At 37.2% G+C, this 19,820-nt stretch overlaps 1 protein-coding gene and 1 pseudogene across 1 annotated transcript in view; both read right to left on the bottom strand.

The window, feature by feature from the left end:
- Window positions 1-19,820, bottom strand: part of LOC131330030 (probable LRR receptor-like serine/threonine-protein kinase At3g47570) — an 80,168-nt gene that overhangs the window by 3,192 nt on the left and 57,156 nt on the right. The gene's annotated exons all lie outside the window — the stretch shown is intronic.
- Window positions 1-19,820, bottom strand: part of LOC131328569 (probable LRR receptor-like serine/threonine-protein kinase At3g47570) — a 49,283-nt pseudogene that overhangs the window by 8,307 nt on the left and 21,156 nt on the right.

Genomic DNA, 19,820 nt, shown 5'->3' with positions numbered 1-19,820 from the left:
TCCTTCATTTGCCTCACACCATCTCAAGCTCTGCTAAAAAAAATGGCACACAAATTTGATCCCTAAAATGTGCAATAACCAATTCAACAAAAACAAACAGTTACAATAACCAAGATGAAGTCTTATAAGTATTACTTCCGTAACAAACCATTACAATAACACGTTAATACCATAATCAGTTTATAGACCAAATGCCCATTCAAAATAGCAGTACCAACTTACTACCATAATCAGTTTATGGACCACATGCCCATCCAAAACACTAGTATCAGTTTACTACATATTACATTCATCCAAGTCCAAACTAGCCAAGTTTTCAAAACACATTAAAACAAAAAATCATAAATACTGTCTACTGCATAATCATAACATTACAGATGCAGCTTCACAAAAAGTAGTTCCACAAAACTAAAAATAATACAAAAAAGTAAAAATAGTTGTTATTGGAATTCTATGGCCCCACAGGTGGATTTTGGCGGGAGAAATCAGTTTAGTAATGTGTTTTTCCCCTAAAATGTATATTGGTTTCCCTCCAAATGGCTAGGTGTAGGCCATTTCAGAATTTCCGTCTATTTTTGGATGGAAAGTTAACTGCGGGTGAAAAATTGATGGGTTTTTAAATAAGTCAGGTATTTTTTTGATAATATTAAAAGGTCAAGTGCCTATGCGTAATTTGTGTGAAAGGTTATGTGCTATTTTGATATTTTTCCTTAATTTATTTACTGCTTCGTTTATGTCAAGCACGCGGGAAGTCCTACGGTACACACCCCTTATTAGGGGGTGTACTGTAAGCACCATAATTTTAAGTCCTTGGATTTAAAAATGAATCCGGACCACCCATTTATTAAATCAATTAATAAAATGAAAAAAAAGCTTAGCAAGTAACTGGTTGTTCTCTCCTCCCTGACTCTCTCTCCCTCTCTCTCTCCAAAAATTGACCACAAATTATATAACATAACCATAATTTTTATGACGGCACCAAAAATTGACATTTGCTTACCACAACATGTCGTACCAAAAGAAATTAATCCAAATATTTCGTAGCAAGACTAAAATATATCGTACAACAATCAACGATACACTTTAATGCATTCGGACACGTTAAATGTCATTCGGTTACATATTTGTCGATATCCCATGATTTCTAATTTTGGTGACAATGTTGAATATTGTAGAACTTCACATCCTAAAGGTTTTGATAGATCATTATATGAATATACTCGGTAACAACATTTAGAATTTGTCCTTCAAAAAAAACATTTAGATTTTGTACATTCAATATACTTTATATGAAACCAATTTCTCTGCTGTAGTTGAATGTACGATAGACTTGCAATCGGGACACAATAATGACAATCAAAATTATTGATTTTGTTATGTTTGTTGATTAAATAATCCATGTCAATTTTTGGCTAGATCGGGTTCGAAAACCCTTTCATCGGCACGCGAATTCAATAATAAAGGGATATTTTCGTCTGACTAAGTGTCTAACGATAAGTGATCAATTTCATTCTTGGTACATATATATTATCTATTCATATTATGTAAAAGATAGACGGTTCTAAGAGGAAAAAAAATTTCTTAGATGGGGCTTGGGTGGTGCATTATAGACTTTATTGTATTTGGATACATCAAAAAAATTTCAATTATACAGTTGTCGATATCTGATAATCACTGATTTTGGTGACAATGTTGAATATCGTATTGTCACGCCATCGATCTTCAACATAAATATCAATGATTTTCGTAATAAAAATCCTCATATTAATCCGTATGATGCTCAAAAGAGTTCAACATTTCCATTTCCGTAGTTTGCATTTCAAAGTCCAGTAGTTCCAAAAATATTACATCATTGGCTCAACGGCCCCAAATTGACATTAGTATCAAGTATCAAGAGAGTTAAGAGTTTACAAATGTTCCTTAGTCAAAAGAATTACAACTTTAAATTACAAATACATTTTTCAAAAGAAATTTACAAAGATGAATAGATAACTCCTTTGGTTAGTTTTCAAAAAGGGGTATGTCCACACTCCAAGTATTCTAGTCATGCAAGCTAATGATCCGGGTTAGCACTTGAAAATGATATAAGACTTGAGCTACACTAGCCCAGTAGAAAAGTCTACGCAAATTCTATATGTAAAAGAGCAATACGGAAGAACAAATGATAGAAACCAAACGACCACGGATGCAAGCACAACTTATCATGATCAAAGTGTCCAACTATCACCGATCATTCTTCTCGACATACTCTTAAGTCTTGTTCATTCTATTCGTGTCACAACATCTCATATCATTTATGTGTCTGAGCCGAAGCTCCTACCGGGCCAATTATGGGATCCCAATATCCCCTGCCAGGCACCCACCCGTCGATGGGCCCTGATTGTTCGCGCGTTGATCACATGCTCAAGTGTATCGTTCGGATTTCAGCATGCGAGAGGCTCATATTTATCGTTCCATAACTTTCATTTCAAAGCTCTGTTAAATCTCATATGTCCAAACATTTGGGTACCAAGTGTTAAAGCATGAGAAATTATTCTTAAACCCAAGAACAAGCATATAATAACCCCATGAGATGGACCACGACCTTGGAACATGGAGTGTCACGTACTCGATTTTAAACATAATTATAAGTGATTTACATAATAAAAATACTCACAAATACCCGTACGGTACCCAGAAGATCACTGTGTTCTCATTCCCTTAATTACGCTTCCAAGTCCAAAAGGTTCCAAAATATTACAACATTGGCTCGACGGCCCCAAATTATCATAAGTAGCGAAGTTCAAAAGGAATTAGTGGTTACACTATTCCGAGTCAAAAGAATTACAATTTAAGTTACAAATACATCTTTCAAAATAAGTTTACAAAGATGAATAAGTAACTCCTTCGGTTAGCTTTCAAAAATAACGTCCACACTCCAAGCACGCCAAGCAATGCGAGCTATGGTCCCGGGCTAGCACCTGAAAATAATATAAGGCTTGAGCTACACTAGCCCAGTAGAAAAGTCTACGCAAACTCTATATGCAAATGAGCGAGACGAATGAACGAATGATAAAAGATCACAAGACAACGGAGGAAGCACAATTTTCATGAACAAGTGTCCCAAAATCTCCAATTTTTCTTTTATTCAACCCATAAATCACACCCGTTCAATTCATGTCTCAACATGTCATGTCGTTTGTGTGTCTGAGCCGAAGCTCCTGCCAGGCTAATTTTGGGACCCTGATATCCCGTGCCAAGCACCCACCTTGAAGGTTAGGCCTTGAGTAATTATTTTGAGCATTAGCTCCTGCCAGGCTAATTATGGGACCCTGATATCTCCTGCCAGGCACCCACCCGTCGATGGGCCCTGAATGTTCGCGCGTCATTTGCAAGTTCAAGTGTACCGTTCGTAAAACATTGTGCATCGAAGCTCATCCTTAACATTTTAAAAAAAAGGAAATTACATTTTCGGACAAATCCAAGTTGGATGTCTCAATGATCATGGTACCATGCATGATTGTCCATGCCATCATCATATATAATAAACTAATCATTGAATCCCCTGGAAAGGCCTTTAGGCTTGGAAAAGAAAAAGTAGAACGGTACAGGAGGATTTTGCTTTTCACCGGTGGTCTACCGGTAGGGAACATGGAGCTACCGGTAGGGATTGTAAACTGTGGGTACAAAGTTTCAGCTGGTAAGAGTTCTACCGGTAGAAAGAAAATTACTACCGGTAGGTGGGAAAAAAATTAATAATCCTACCGGTAGGGAATAAGTCCTACCGGTACAAATTCAAAACAGTAAGCACACATTTTTACGGTAACAAAGTTCTACCGGTAGAGGAAAATATCCTACCGGTAGGAATACGGAATTTGGCGATTTTTCATCAAATGACAGATTTTGATCCAAACCAAACAACAATCAACACAAGCTCAAACAAAGCATGGAAATACTCAAACAAGACATAGGAGAACTCAAATAACATATAAAGAGAGGTAGAATTCCCTACCTCAAGTATCCAAACCGAAATCAAGAAGATTGTGCAAGCCCTAGCTTCTGGAATCCCAAACCAAGCAAAAACACACCAAACCGGGCTCTATTTAGCGCAATACGAGCCCAAATACACAAATTGATGATGGAGTTGAGAGTGATTGTTGTGGGTTTTGAGTGATTGGATGAGTTTTTTTGAGAGACTTGGAGGAAAAATGGAGAGAGAGCCGAGAGATGAAAAATGGAAAAAGAAGAAAAATATTTTCCTGGTATACACGACACACACATGCACAAATCACACAAACACCCATGGCTTTCAACTTCTCACACTTTGACCCCCAACTCTAATATTCTCATTAATCCATCACTATTTCATTTATAAAACAATAAAATTATAAAATGAATTTACGGGTCTCTACATGGAGTATGAAGTTTTTCGGAAAACAAAGAAGCTCTACTGGTAGGTGAGAAGTTCTACCGGTTCAAATCCAATCCAGAAGAGTCATCAAATCGATTTTTGAAAAAACACTAAAGTTCTACTGGTAGAGAAATGGTTATACCGGTGTAAAATGAAGTCAGAAAGGACACAACTCGGGCACACATGTTTTCTACCGGTAGGAGGCTAGTTCTACAGGTAGAGAAGAAGTTCTACTGGTAGGAACCTGGAAATTTCAGGCGATTCTCATAGTTCGACAGATTTCAATCCAAACCCAAATACAACATTACAAGCACAATTTCAAGCATCAAACTACTCATAAAACATATAAAGAGAGGTAGAGTTCCCTACCTCGAGCATCCAAACCGAAATCAAAGAGATTGAGCAAGCCCTAGCTTCTAGAATCCAAACCGAGCCAAATACACCAAACCGAGCTCTATCCAACGCGATACGAGCCTGAATATGCAAATAGAAGGTGGTGTTGAGGTTGATTGTTGTGGGTTTTGGGTTTGGAGATGAGTTTTTGGTTGTGGGAGTGTGGGAGAGAGAGAGAGAGAGAGAGAGAGAGAGAGAGAGGAGGAGGAAAATGGGAAAATTTTCCCCTGGCACACACATATACACACATGCACAATATACACTAACACCCATATTTTTCACGTTTTTGCACATTTAACCACCACATTCACATTTACGTCATTTTCACCCTTTTTCTCAATTACGAACATTAAAATTAAATAAAGAAATTTACGGGTCTTTACACGTATGACTTGATATTCTAACAGTTCTGATCAGTCATTCTAAAAATATACTCGCTAACAACATTTAGAATGACCTAGTCTCTTCTATAGTTGGATGTAGCCTTACCACCGAAACTTGTTTTTCAGCTGGGTTGGAATCTCAATATGTAAAATTTGATGATGAGTCATTTTTTTCAAAAAAAAAAAAAAACAAGGAAGAAGAAGGTAAATGAAATGCGTGGAACTTGAACCCATGATTTTGTAGGCAAATGTCCAAACTCCAATACCTTACCACTGTTACATAGTTGAGAAATTGTACTTCTAAAGACTATTAATTATATAATACTTCATCGTACGTGGGGCCCATTTTTGGGCTAAACCACGTTGTGAACAGATAACGTCGATTTATGATTTTCTTATAACAATTGTGGTTATATTATGTCATGACCCAAAATCGACCCTGGAAGTCGTGACCGGCCAAGCGGGTGTTAAGACACTGAAGGTCTGCTCATATTCTAGTTTAGGGATTTCTAACATCAGCGCCATTTTAAACAATAGAATTCAAGTATGCGGAAGCGTAGAATAAATAAGATAATATATCCAGAGCTTCTAATAGTTACAAACCATTAAACAATACACGATTCTCCAAGATTATTCTAACACCTCGTTCAGCCACAACTTGCAATCTACCTTAACTTGAAAAATTGGAAAAAGGTTTTCATAAGCCGAAGCTCGGGTGAGAAACGTATACTAAAGTTACAAATTTGACCGTGGAAATACCCCACATTATAAAACAGTTCAAAGCAACAATCCAAATATTTCTTTGAACATCCAGTACATGCATTTTAGCCCGTAAGCTCATTGTTTTGGTCCAAGAGATGGACCTTTTCATTTCATTTTTCTTTCAACTTTTGCCTTTTTGAGCGATAATAGCATTCAACGGTATTTATTGCCAGTCGGTTGGGGAGCGACCCCATTGGAGAGTGGTAAGATATCATTATCCGGTGATGCCTGGCTGCATCTCCTACCTTATTACTTCACGCCACTAATATCTTTACCCGTCCCCTATCGCTTGGGACACCGTTTGAATGAATCATAATATTACGAGTATGTACTAGCAACCAGTAAAATTAAGTTTCCAAAACAAATTGCCATATATGGTCTAATTTAACTGAAACTCAAAAGATTTATAAACCAGCCATTGCATGCATTAACACCTATTAAACCAAGTAGGAAGTTCAAATTCCATATTTTCCAGCAAAATCAAGCAATGGCATCTCATTCCAAAATTTCAGAAAATACATGTAACTAAGATATGCGCAACTCACAAAAAAGTAGCATCTAGCTCATCACGCGTGTGAACTACTCCATTGAATGGATACCGGTTAAGTTTCCTTGACTTCCGAAAAGAAATTGATATTGAACGGTGATGGGCCTGATGGCCATGGCTGGACCAGACCTTAAAGGAGAAAAATGACCGCCTCCTTCTCCTCGCGCTCTTTCTCACTCACTCTCTCTCTCTCTCTCTGTATAAACGGTGGAAGAAAACAAGGGTGGGGTTGATATCCTAATTACTAAGAGTAATTAACTCATATAATATCCTTATACATAAGTATATATACTTCGGTGGATTCCAAAGTTGAATCAGCACCCATTTCACCCATGCATGCCACATGCCACCACAAAGCACCGCATGGCGCGTCGCGCCCGATCATCGCTATTTTGGTCCGTTTGCGTACAAATTCTAGTATCCAAAAATTCTCATAATTTCAACATAAACAAATAAAAATATGAGGATCATCGTAGCGTTGTTCAATTTTCAAGGAAAAATCCTAACATAGAATAACTCGTACCGTGTATCAGATGTAACTCAATTGTCCCTTAGTATTTACAAAATTAAATCAGAATTCACTCATTCATTCGGATCACGATACACTTCGCGTAACCTAACTTACTATTAGAATTAAATTAGAGTGTCGAGTTCCTATTCGGATCACGTGACTAGAATTTTAAAATTCAGGATTTTACATTTCTCCCCACCTTAGGAAGTTTGGTCCTCCAAACTTGTATATAGTTGATAATAATCGAATAAGCAATGCGTCTTCCCAATGCTTGAGTAGCATTTTTCCCCCTCTTTTGCGAATAGTCAATTTTCTTATATCTTGATCAGCTGCTAGTTGCCTGGTTCAACACGTTTGTCACGTTTGGCACGCATCATTTCCAAATTCGCTTGACTTGTTCCTGGTACGTTGTCCCCTTTCCATCGTTGCTCTAAGCGAGGCATATCTAGATTCTATAACACTTCCCGTATAAAGCTTTGAAGAACATGTGGCTTATAATTGCTATTGACGTAGGTGAACTCCGTTGATAGTCGATGCTCCCTTTGACTTGAAAATTGTCGAACGAACTTGCATCGATCAAGTCTTCTGGACTCAGAATCATTCGCTCATAAGTGATGGAAAATTTTCAAATCTAAACTCAGAATTTAGATATCAATATTCGTACGATTACTTGGACATGGAGTTCAAAAGGTTGAGGTAGAGAGTAGTTAGTCTTTTAAGCAAAAAGTTACATCTAATACTTATTGCAAGGAATATTATTTTTTTCTATCGTGGCTTGAACTATCATCACATCTAGGTGAATACTTTCTTTTTCTTCATCGGTGTGCTTCCTATGATTTATCATGACTTATCGTCATTAAGCCCAAATCTTTTTGTTTCATCTGAAAGAGTGAGGATTGGTGCTGTCGCATCTCCCTGCTTTAGCTTTTAGAGTCTTTTTCATGTGTCTATATCCAAAGCTTTGTACATTTCTTTTTCCACCTTTGATAGCAACATACTCTCTAAGAGAAATCTTGGAACTTCTAATTTTATCCAGCGAGTAGAGAAAAATACAAAACTCTATCGTCATTGATAACTAGAGCCTCGTCCTTTTCCTGCAATCTACCAATTTTCCACTCAATCACTCATATGAAAAGTTTAAGAAATCGACGAATCAAGCACTGATTTTCATAAAAGCCAAGAATTCAAGGAGAAAGAGGGTATTCATAGCGGACATGGGCAAGTTAAACGGAGTACAATGACAACAGAGAAGATATTTTTAAATTTATCAGATGGAGCATCAAGCATAAATATGAGCATGCCCCAAAGTTTGAAATCAAGAAAGTTCTCAGCTTGTTTGCAACAAATTTCTTACTTTGGATTTGCACTTGGACTTTGTTAGAACACGAATAGGGTTCAGAAGTGAGGGGCATGGAAGAAAAGCATGATCAATTTTTTTGATTTGTACATACACTGAACCCACATATGCCGAATGAAATCAGGTTCACAAAAGAGTTTGAAAGGAGCTGAAAAGAGAATTGCAAAGAGTCTAGGAATTAATCAAGGTACTCATATGCACATCTTAGAATACATGAAGAGGGCAAAACAAAAGAATTTCTGAGATTTCACCATTAGAATTCACAAGAAGCTACCGAAACAAAATTGTACAAAGGCTCAAAAGAAGACCACAAGGACTAATTGAATCAAAGTTTCACCATAGACTTCAAAAGAATATCACATGAAGCAATAGATTCAAAGTTTCACAATAGAGTCCCAAAGGAAATCGGAAATAGTATTGTAGGGAATAATTCAATGACCAGTCTAGATATTTTTCATGAAACTGCATCGGCCGAACACATTTCAAACCAAATATCCAAGATTAGTCATCTGATAAAGGCACAAATATAATCTGAAGAATAATAAATAGTGCTCAAGGGCTATATAGGACAATCAGAGAGTGATAGCTTTCATCTTGCAATGTGAGAGCTGCAAATAGTTATTGGAGTTCAAAGGATCAATGGGACAATTCTCCTATCTCATTTCGAAAGGACAGACAATAGTAGAGACAATTATTTTCAAAAAGGTAAAGGCAATGAATACGATCTAGATTCATTTGGTCCATGTTCAATAATAAGAAATTCAACAGAGTAAATGATGCTAAGAAATAGGCAACGCTGACTCAAAATGTGCTCACCAAATTCATGTTTGGTCACAAGAACCCAAAGGAGGAGGTGAAGCCAATGAAACAAATGAGACTCATCAATCAAGAGAAATATTGTATATCATCAAAAAGATCGAACAAAAATATCTTATGTCAAGAGGACTTACTAACAATGTTGACAGATGACACAATGAGCAAAGCAAATAGGCTTCATCTATAATGTGTGTGATCTTGTAGCTCTAGATTCTTGGGAGAGGTACACTCAATACCTACGCTTCCATTGCGCACTCTAATTACTTCTTTTTTTTCAAGTCATTTCTTCTCTCTTTTTATGATATATTTTGGAGATATAATTTACGCAAGTCATCTCATATGGGAATTTAACATCCTATCTCATACCTTCCGTTAAATACAAATAACGCCTTAAAGCTGACTGCTTTCTAAGATCCACATAATAACGCCTTAATGCTGACTCCTTTATAGGATCCACATCTTATAATTTCACACAATCTATTCCTTGCTTTTTATGTAATTTTTGACTACATTTTAACAGTTCTCATTACCCATATTCACAAGAGCCTTCTCCAATGTAAAGTGTTGAGTCTAGAATAAGTATCAAGGCAAGGCATGATGCTACTTTAGTGTCCACAAGGGTTTTCTCATAACTATTCTTGGTTACTTTCCAACTACAAGTTATCACGGTTGATTTACTCATTTAAATATTAGGTTGCTAATTTAAATCAAAATATGTCATGACCAAAGATTCACAGATGGTATCTCCCTTTAGGATCTTTCTTCTTAACTAGCTTCGTTTCTTGTAGTACCCAAGATAATAATTCTCCATCAACCACGGTCAAACTTAGGCCATCATTTGTAAAGATGAGGTTACGTTAAAGATAGAAAGATAAGCACATAAGACACATAAAGTTGTGTGCTCAAACAGTGTAGGCGACCCCTAAAGCTCTGGATTTTTTTAAGGAAATCCGTAAACTAATGCTCTGATACCACTTCTATCACGACCCAAAACCGACCCTGGAAGTCGTGACCGGCTAAGCGGGTGTTAAGCCACTGAAGGCCTGCTCATATTCTAGTTTAGGGATTTCTAACATCGGCGTCATTTTAAACAATAGAATTCAAGTATGCGGAAGCGTAGAATTAATAAGATAATATATCCAGAGCTTCTAAGTGTATAAGTATAATAGTTACAAACCATTAAACAATACACGATTCTCCACGGTTATTCTAACACCTCGTTCAACCACAACTTGCAATCTACCTTAACCTGAAAAATTGGAAAAATGTTTTCATAAGCCGAAGCTCGGATGAGAAACGTATACTAAAGTTACAAGTTTGACCATGGAAATACCCCACATTATAAAACAATTCAAAGCAACAATCCAAATATTTCTTTGAACATCCAGTACATGCATTTTAGCCCGTAAGCTCATTTTTTTGGTCTAAGAGATGGACCTTTTCATTTCATTTTTCTTTCAACTTTTGCACTTTTGAGCGATAATAGCATTCAACGGTATTTATTGCCAGTCGGTTGGAGAGCGACCCCATTGGAGAGTGGTAAGATATCATTACCTGGTGATGCATGGCTGCATCTCCTACCATATTACTTCACGCCACAAGTATCTTTACCCGTCTCCTATCGCTCGGCACACCGTTCAAATGAATCATATTATCACGAGTATGTACTAGCAACCAGTAAAATTAAGTTTCCAAAACAAATTGCCATGGTCTAATTTAACTGAAACTCAAAAGATTTATAAACCAGCCATCGCATGCATTAACACCAATTAAACCAAGTAGGAAGTTCAAATTTCATATTTTCCAGCAAAATCAAGCAATGGCATCTCATTCCACAATTTCACAATTTCAGAAAATACATGTAACTAAGGTATGCGCAACTCACCAAAAAGTAGCGTCTAGCTCATCACGCGTGCGAACTACTCCATTGAATTGATACCGGTTAAGTTTCCTTGACTTCCCAAAAGAAATTGATGTTGAACAGTGATGGCCATGGTTGGACCAGACCTTAAAGGAGAAAAAAGGCCGCCTCCTTCTCCTCCCGCTCGCTCTCACTCACTCACTCTCTCTCACTTTGTATAAACGGTGGAAGAAAACAAGGGTGGGGTTGATATCCTAATTACTAAGAGTAATTAACTCATATAATATCCTTATACATGAGTATATATACTTCGGTGGATTCCAAAGTTGAATCAGCACCCATTTCACCCATGCATGCCACATGCCACCCCAAAGCACCGCATTGCACCACGTGGTGCTTCGCATCTGATCGTCACTATTTTGGTCCGTTTGCGTACAAATTCCGGTCTCCAAAAATTCTCATAATTTCGACATAAACAAATAAAAATATGAGGATCATTGTAGCGTTGTTCGATTTTGAAGAAAAAATCCTAACATAGAATAACTCGTACCATGGATCAGATGTAACTCAATTGTCCCTTAGTGTTTACAAAATTAAATCAGAATTCACATATTCATTCGGATCACGATACACTTCGCGTAGCCTAACTTACAATTAGAATTAAATTAGAGTGTCGAGTTTCTATTCGGATCACGTGACTATAATTTTAAAATTCAGAATTTTACATATTATTTAATTGTGTTACGATATTCTACACATTTATTTTGTTACGTATAACTATTCTTGATTATGGTACAATATATTCTAGTCTTGCTATGGAATATTTGGATGAATTTCTTTTGGCACAACACGTTGTGGTAGGCAAACGTCAATTTAAGGTGTTGTCATAAAAATCATGGTCATGTTATTTGATTTACAATATTTTAGACATGCATTTTGCTTAGATATAACAATTATTGATGGTGGTATGACATATTTTAGTCTCATTACATAATATTTTGATTGACGTTTTTTGTACGACACATTGTGGTAAGAAAACTTCAACTTATGGTATTGTCATAAAAATCGTGGTTATGTTATTTAATTTATGATATTTTACACTGGTATTTTGCTTGGGTATAACTATTGTTGACTGTGGTACGACATATTTTGGTCTTCTTACGGAATACTTTGATCGATTATTTTGGTACAACATGTTGTGGTAAGAAAACGTTAATTTTTGGTGTTGTCATAACAATTGTGGTTATATTCAATTGTGGTTATATTATGTAATTTGTGGCATTTTACACTTGTATTCTTTTGATACGACACGTTGTGGTAAGAAAATGATAATTTTTGGTGTTGTCATAACAATTGTGGTTTTTTACACATGTATTTTGTTTAGGCATAGCAATTATTGATTCCGGTACGACATATTTTGTTTTTGTTACGGAATATCATACCTATCAAATAATTTTTGATACGACCCATTGTGGTAAGATAATGACAATTTATGGTGTTCTTATAACAATTGTGGGTATCATTATTTAATTTGTGGTTTGTACACATATATTTGGTTGGGGTATAAGTATTATGCATTCTGGTACAAATAATTGAAGTTACATAATAATAATATTTTTTAATTATGGATAACCTGCTAATGATCTATTCAACAAGTTAATTTTAAAGTAGAAGTCGTAATTAGCATCATAAATATACATTAGAAACCCAAAAATTGACAAAATGAAAATCACAAATTGTCATAATTTAGACATATGGTACATTCTGTGTACCATAATTAACTTCCTCCCAAACGGGAAGAATGTTCAGAACGTTGCTTCGTTTAGGAGCGGCGGGAGTGGACGTTGCATTGTTTTGCATTTTGGTGTCTTTTGGGAACCAAAAGATTCAATTACGCATGACTGTAGTACTAATATGGGTGCGATAGATATATTTCAAGTGTTATGTAAGGTTACTAGCGGATGCCCGTGCCTAAAGGCACGTCAATTGAATCATAGTCTCAACTTAAATAAATTGTCCGTATTACCTGATTGTTCTACGAAATAGTTGTAATTTCTACAAAGCGTCAGTTACCATTTTGAAATATTTTCATATTTGATCTTATAAGGCAACATTATTTTGTCTATTAAGGCCCCCCTGGAGTCCTAATCCTAGATCCGCCATTGGAATTCAGACCCCCCCCTCCCCCCCCCCCCCACCCAATCCCCCTACTGGAGTCCTAATCCTAGATCCACCATTGGAACTCAAGCCAAGCTTGAACATATAGGTGTTTGGCTTGATAGGATCGTCAACACAAAGGTCATTCTGTAAATATTACAAAGATAGGGGTAGAATAATAAATATCCCACAATCTGACATCTGTGTCGGCATTTTATATAGATATTTTTACCAGTTTTGCAGTAATATAGCATCCCAATAGAAAATCTCTTATGTGAGATGAAAATTTAAGGGTTGATGGTTTTTAATTTAATAAATGTAGCTAGCAACTAAATTTTATATTTATGAGTTTTTTTGACCTAGATTAATGATGCTAATTTTCTTCTTTATGGCTTTAAATTTGCCCATTTTATTTTGGAACTTAATAAGCTTCAGCTTAAACTCAAGCTTGAAAGCTCGAAACTTTATGAGCTTAAGCTAATATTTGAAAGCTCGAGATTGGCTTGTATCTTTTACGAGTCAAGCCAAGCGTATCACGAACACAAAACTTCAAGCTCGAGCCAAACTTGAACAATTAGTCTCAGAAAGTTTTCAAGCTCGAATCAAGCTTGAGCACATGTAATATGGAATCAAGCCAAGCCTGAACAATATTTTGCTTGACTTATTTGGCTCGATTAACCCCCATAATTAGAGTGGTTGAATATCGCTTGCAATTCCTTAGTATGGCTGAGGTTTGTTCTCGTTGGTGTGGCCCCAAACCCACCATTGGTTGGTAGCAAATTCATTATAAAGAAAATAATGGGTTTCTTACAGATACTATCTTGCAGATACTAGAAATTGCTATCAAGAAAGAATAATTTTTTGAGCATATCAGACAAAATAACACGTGGTGTATCTTGATTGGCGAGGAGCATTGCTCCAGAAACACTAAATAACCCCTCATATAGTACAATACTGTCTCTCTCTTTTCTTTTCTTTTTGAGTTAAAAAAAAAAAAGGAACAATACAGTCTTTTTCTCTCTTTTCTAAAAATTTCAGAAATTCATATGGCACCTACTTACCCCTTAGCCTCTCTCCTAAAGTCCCTTCTTTCACTTCAGAGAAAGGAAAAGGGCAACTAATAAAATCGAAAATACTATGGCTCAAACATAAATTGATATTATATTCAATTAATTAGCTGATTTTGTGATTTTAGTTCTTTTGATAAATATAATAATCCCGTATGATGTTGAACAGGGAAAGGTCAAAGGTGATCGATCACAAGTTAGTCTGATCATAAGAGTATTTAGATGGATTTTTTGTTTTTTTATCTCCTTATAAAATCAGCACTTGAATATGAAGAGAATTTGCATATGGCCTGTCACGCCCTCGATTTTTAACATAAATAAAGATAGTTTTTTTGTAAATAAAACTCCTCACGATATCTTACATAATACCCCAAAAGATTTCACCATGTCCTAATCATTAAATTACAGATCCAACTCCAAGAGTTTGAATATATTACATCATAAAAAAAAAAAAGGTTCCATTACATTCCCAAAAAAATGCATTTTATCAAAATGTCCATAGGTCTCTTTTACCACCTCTTTCGAGAATATCACTTGAATGCATGCACTTCGCTCTATGTTACTGCTCCGGGTTCATACCTGAAAAATGATAGGTTGAGCTACACTAGCCCAGCAGAGAAATCTACACAACCATTATATGCAAATGGGATGACAGGTAGAATGAATAACGGAGACAAGGTAAGGTATCTCAAAGTAGAAACAAAACATGATTAGTGATTGTCCCAATATCGACGACATAAATGAAGTTCCGTGACTATACATCAAGACTATAGGCTAACCATAACACCCTATTCCGAATACTCTATCCGCTCCTCGACTTCGCTTTAGTCATAACGTCACATGTTTAAAGAAAAAGACCTGTTGATACATGACTCTATGGTGTTGTCTCAGCAACCAATCACTTCTCTCGTATATTCATCAAATAAACCCTTACGTTTACTCATATATATATCACCGTTGCAATCCCACATCACATGGCGTAAACAAGTGCTCCTTCCGGGCTATTTATGGAGTCCCGCTACTCCCTACAAATACCTTCCTCACTAAAGGAACTAAATCACATCACGTAGCATAAGTCACCGTACCACAATTCCTCCAACACACCTCACCACTCAACCATTCATCTCAATCACATATAATGATTTCACAACGAAGACTTATTCACAAGAGGTAGTAGTTGTAATAGTAATAAGGATAATCCGACTTCATTCAACTCATAATCATTACACCATTCATTCTTCATATAAGCATTCACATATCAAAGGATATTCTCTCACAACGATTCATAGATTTTCACCTTGCAACTCGTAAAATCGTATAAGTTACGCAAGAGGTATACCACATATTAAACACAAATAAATGTCTCACGTGTCCACGCCTAGCGTTGTTTAACTCAAAAGAGTGTTCTACGTGTTCGTTTTTCACATCGTATGTCAACACATATAACCTTCGCCCACCTATATTCCTTATATTCTCTAAACCCTCGTTTCGGTGTCATAAGACTCATACGGAACCCAACGACCACCATAAAGCCTAGTATACCACTAGCCTCGTCAAACCACTCAATTAAGTACTTAGGAGAACCTAAGAATATCCATGTCTCACCCAAACGATTCTAAGGAAAAGGATTTTCCAACATCTACGAACATATCTATCTTATTTTGGCTACCAAATCTTATTGATTAAGAATTAGGATGTGAGACCACCACCATTGGAAAGTAGACTTCCGGCACATGAATTTCGGTATAAAATTTACCCAAAACGAAGTTCGGATGAAAAAGTTATGCCCTTCCGAAGTTTTGCCAAAATGCTGAATTTTTCATTTCCTACCGGTAGGACATATTTTCCTACCGGTAGGAGACCACAATTTCACGAAAATGACTCTGCTGGACAGCGTTTCTACCGGTAGGGCCAAAACTCCCAACGGTAGGACTTGGGTTTTCAGTGCACGATTTTCAGATTTCACCAGAACAATTCCAACAACAAAACCAATGATCTAGGGTGCGATTCAAATACCAAATCAACACATAAACATATAATAGTTGTGAGAAATCCCTACCTCGAAGTCGAAGAACGAAATCCAAGCCCAACCAAGCAAGCCCTAGCTCCGAAAACTTCGAATCATCCGAATACTCCTCTCCGAGCTCAAACCCACGAATTTCCAAGCTCTAGAACACTTGAATGCGAGAACTTTGCGGCGGATTGAGGTGGGTTCGAGGTATTTTGGGGTGTTCGAGTGTGAGAGAGAGAGAGAACGAGAGAAGCCGAGAGAGAGAGATCGGGAGGAGAGAAAGAGAGTTGGGGATTTTTTTCCTCTACACCCTCACACACACACATATATATACTAGGACACACACACCAACCACACTTGCACTCCCTCCATTTTTAATCCTATCACATTGACCCCAAATCAAATAAATTCAACAAATTTCACATTTACTCGATAGTCTAACATTAATAAAACCTTTAAACGATTTTTTTTTTGTTGAAAATACGGGTCTCTACATCCTACCCTCCTTAAAGAAATTTCGTCCCGAAATTTGCATAGAATAAATGAAAGCACACCATCAATGGATTTCTTGTCCTAAGGGCCGTGTTCATCACACAACGCTTCGTATCCGCCACTTCCGTGTCCAAAATGCAAGAAAAGTAGAAAACTCTATAATGCCACAACTAACTAGCTTAGCTTCTTACTAAACAATTGCCAAGTTCCGATGTTCATACACGTCAAATCACGAAGTTGTCGTATTCATACAAATCATAGTCATGTTACCAACTAATTCCAGTCTCACAAACCATATCCATTCTCATTACTTCCGACTAACCAATTTTGGTTCCATGGACCGTGTCCAAACACAAAGGAGAATTTCATAACGTTGTAATTCAACAATCTTGTCAAGCAATACGTAATCGAAAAGTTCTAAGATTAACTCATCCATCCCAAGATTTACTAGATTCTTCGCGCACGCTTACAGGGAAATCAACTTTCATACATTTCTCCTTTCACCTCATTTCTTTACTCCCCGACTTACTCAAATTATTAAGACTCGCACAAGTAGAACTCTAATAGTTCTTAATACTAACTCAAGACAAATTCCCTCAAAAGACAAATGCCGAGTAGTTGTTAAAGTGTCCAACACGATGAAGTCTAAACTAAAAATGATCATGAATTTCCAACTTATATTTTCCAAAGCCATGGTGAAGTGTTAGTTTTGATGAAAATTTTGCCCCCTCCTTGAAAACTCTTGTTCAAGTAGTTGCCAAACCATTGAAACATGCCCATGTGTGACAAAATTCTATAGAATTTGAAAGGAAATGTTCATTTCGGAACGACATTATCAACAATTTATTACGAACAGCGCACTTGGTCATTTGAAAATAATGACAATTTTGTCAACATGGAAATGGACTATGATGTAGCCGACTCCAAGTCTATACCGTTATCATTTTTGAAAATGATCTATACCGTTATAATTTTGAAAATGAACTATGCAAAGATTCAATTTTCACCAAGCATTATCCCTTTCCGAAAATTTTTGAGTTCAAAATATGTACATCCGTAAGTGTAACAACTTTCTAAACCAAGACCCACCACTCCACACATTTCACTATATTTACGCGGCGCTCCAAGTAAAGAATTCAATTCATGTTCGGCATATGTCCACAACATCCATGTAGTCTTACTTATTCAATATCTCACGAAGGATTAATTAGGCTATTGAAAATCTCAATAAGACCATAATCTATAAAGTGAAAGGCATGCAAAAAAAATCATCAAATCATAAGGTATAACAAAATAAGGAGTTAAGATTAGAGATTTCAAGCATCACGTAACGTTACATCTAACTACGAGCTTTGGGTCACCCCATTCAAACACTTCCTATCGATCATCTATTTAACACGTAGCAAGTACCTATACGCACATCATCATCTATCCAGTATCGTGTTCCAAAAGCAAATTCCACACGCTAAGCTTACATTACAAGTCAAGCATGTAGATTAAAACTAAACAGCAACCGATTTCATATACAATTACCATAATAGACTAACCAGTTGCAAACCCACTGTACGAATTAATGGTTTACACATCATCGAACACATCTACGCATCAACGGGCTCACACAGTACCCAATACGACCACGGGCTCACATAGTGCCCAATACAATGGGTTCACACAGTACCCAATATAGTACGGGCTCACATAGTACCCAACACACTACGGGCTCACACAGTGCCCTACACGACAATAGGCTCACATAGTGCCCAAAATACCACAGGCTCACACAGTGCCCAATACCATCACGGGTTCACATAGTACCCAATACAACCACGGGCTCACACAGTGCCCTATACACTACGAGTTCACAGAGTGCCCAGATACCACAGGCTCACACAGTGCCCTATCTCACCACGAGTTCATACAGTACCCTACACAACCACGGGCTCACATAGTGCCCAATACTTCATAACTCGTGGCTCTACGAGGCCCAATAGTAATTTAGTTCATTTCAATCCCACAAGACCTTACACGATTTCTATTCATTTTATCAATCTTGAGTATTTTCATCCCACTAGTCTAGTTGTCATAACACTTAGATTTTATCAGACAAGTTCATAGAGACAACTCCGCAATGCTATCCAACACTAGAATAGACCTTACACTTCATAATAACAATCATTTGGCAAATAAGCACTTTGTATATGCATAAGTAATCTCAACATAACATATAAATTCACTTTACCTTGCAACGCGGTATAAAACGCATGACCCGACCCCGTGGGTCTTTGTACGCTCCCTCTGCTTGTCGATTGTGGACAATCTACCTCTAAGTGCCCCGGATGACGACACCGATAGCAAACCCGAGGTGGTCTCTGACCATGATATTCCTTCTCCTGAGGACAGTCTACTGCACGATGGCCCGACTGGCGGCATCGATAACACACAATTGTTGATCCCGACGGAACTCCTGACGTTCTGGAAAGATTAGGTGGTTCTGAACTATGCTGGCCCGAGGTGGACCAAAATTGATCTCTTTGTCTCTTCCTGCCTTGGCTCCCAGATGTTTCTATAGATATGTTCTTGCTAATGGTTTGTTTCCTCGACTCCCGCACTTTCGCCTCCTCTGGTATTTCCTCCGTATACTCAATGCTTCTAGCACACTCGATAATGTCAGAAAACCTTTCAATTCGTTGACCTACCACAAACTTCTTGATAGACAGACATAACCCTTTCTCAAAACGCCTACATTTCCTACCATCGGTTGCAACTAACTCTGGCGCAAAACGGGACAAGTTTTGGAACCTAGTGGCATATTCTGAAACGGTCATGTCACCTTGATCTAACCTTTCGAATTGGTTTCTAAGCTGTTCGCGATACGACTCTGGAAAATATTGGTTTTCAAAAAGTGTCTCAAATTTAGCCCATGTCAAACTTTCCTCAACCGGCTCAATTTCCTGATTTGCAACTCCAGCCGCCCTCCTAGCATCTCTCCTTACTCCTAAAACAGATTCCCACCACTCGTTCGCCTCACCGATAAGTTGACAAGCTACTATACTCACCCGTAGGTCGTCCTCCG

The sequence above is a fragment of the Rhododendron vialii genome, chromosome 6a (assembly GCF_030253575.1).
Source record: "Rhododendron vialii isolate Sample 1 chromosome 6a, ASM3025357v1".
Classification (NCBI taxonomy): domain Eukaryota; kingdom Viridiplantae; phylum Streptophyta; class Magnoliopsida; order Ericales; family Ericaceae; genus Rhododendron; species Rhododendron vialii.
This window is presented reverse-complemented; position numbering and strand designations above follow the sequence as displayed.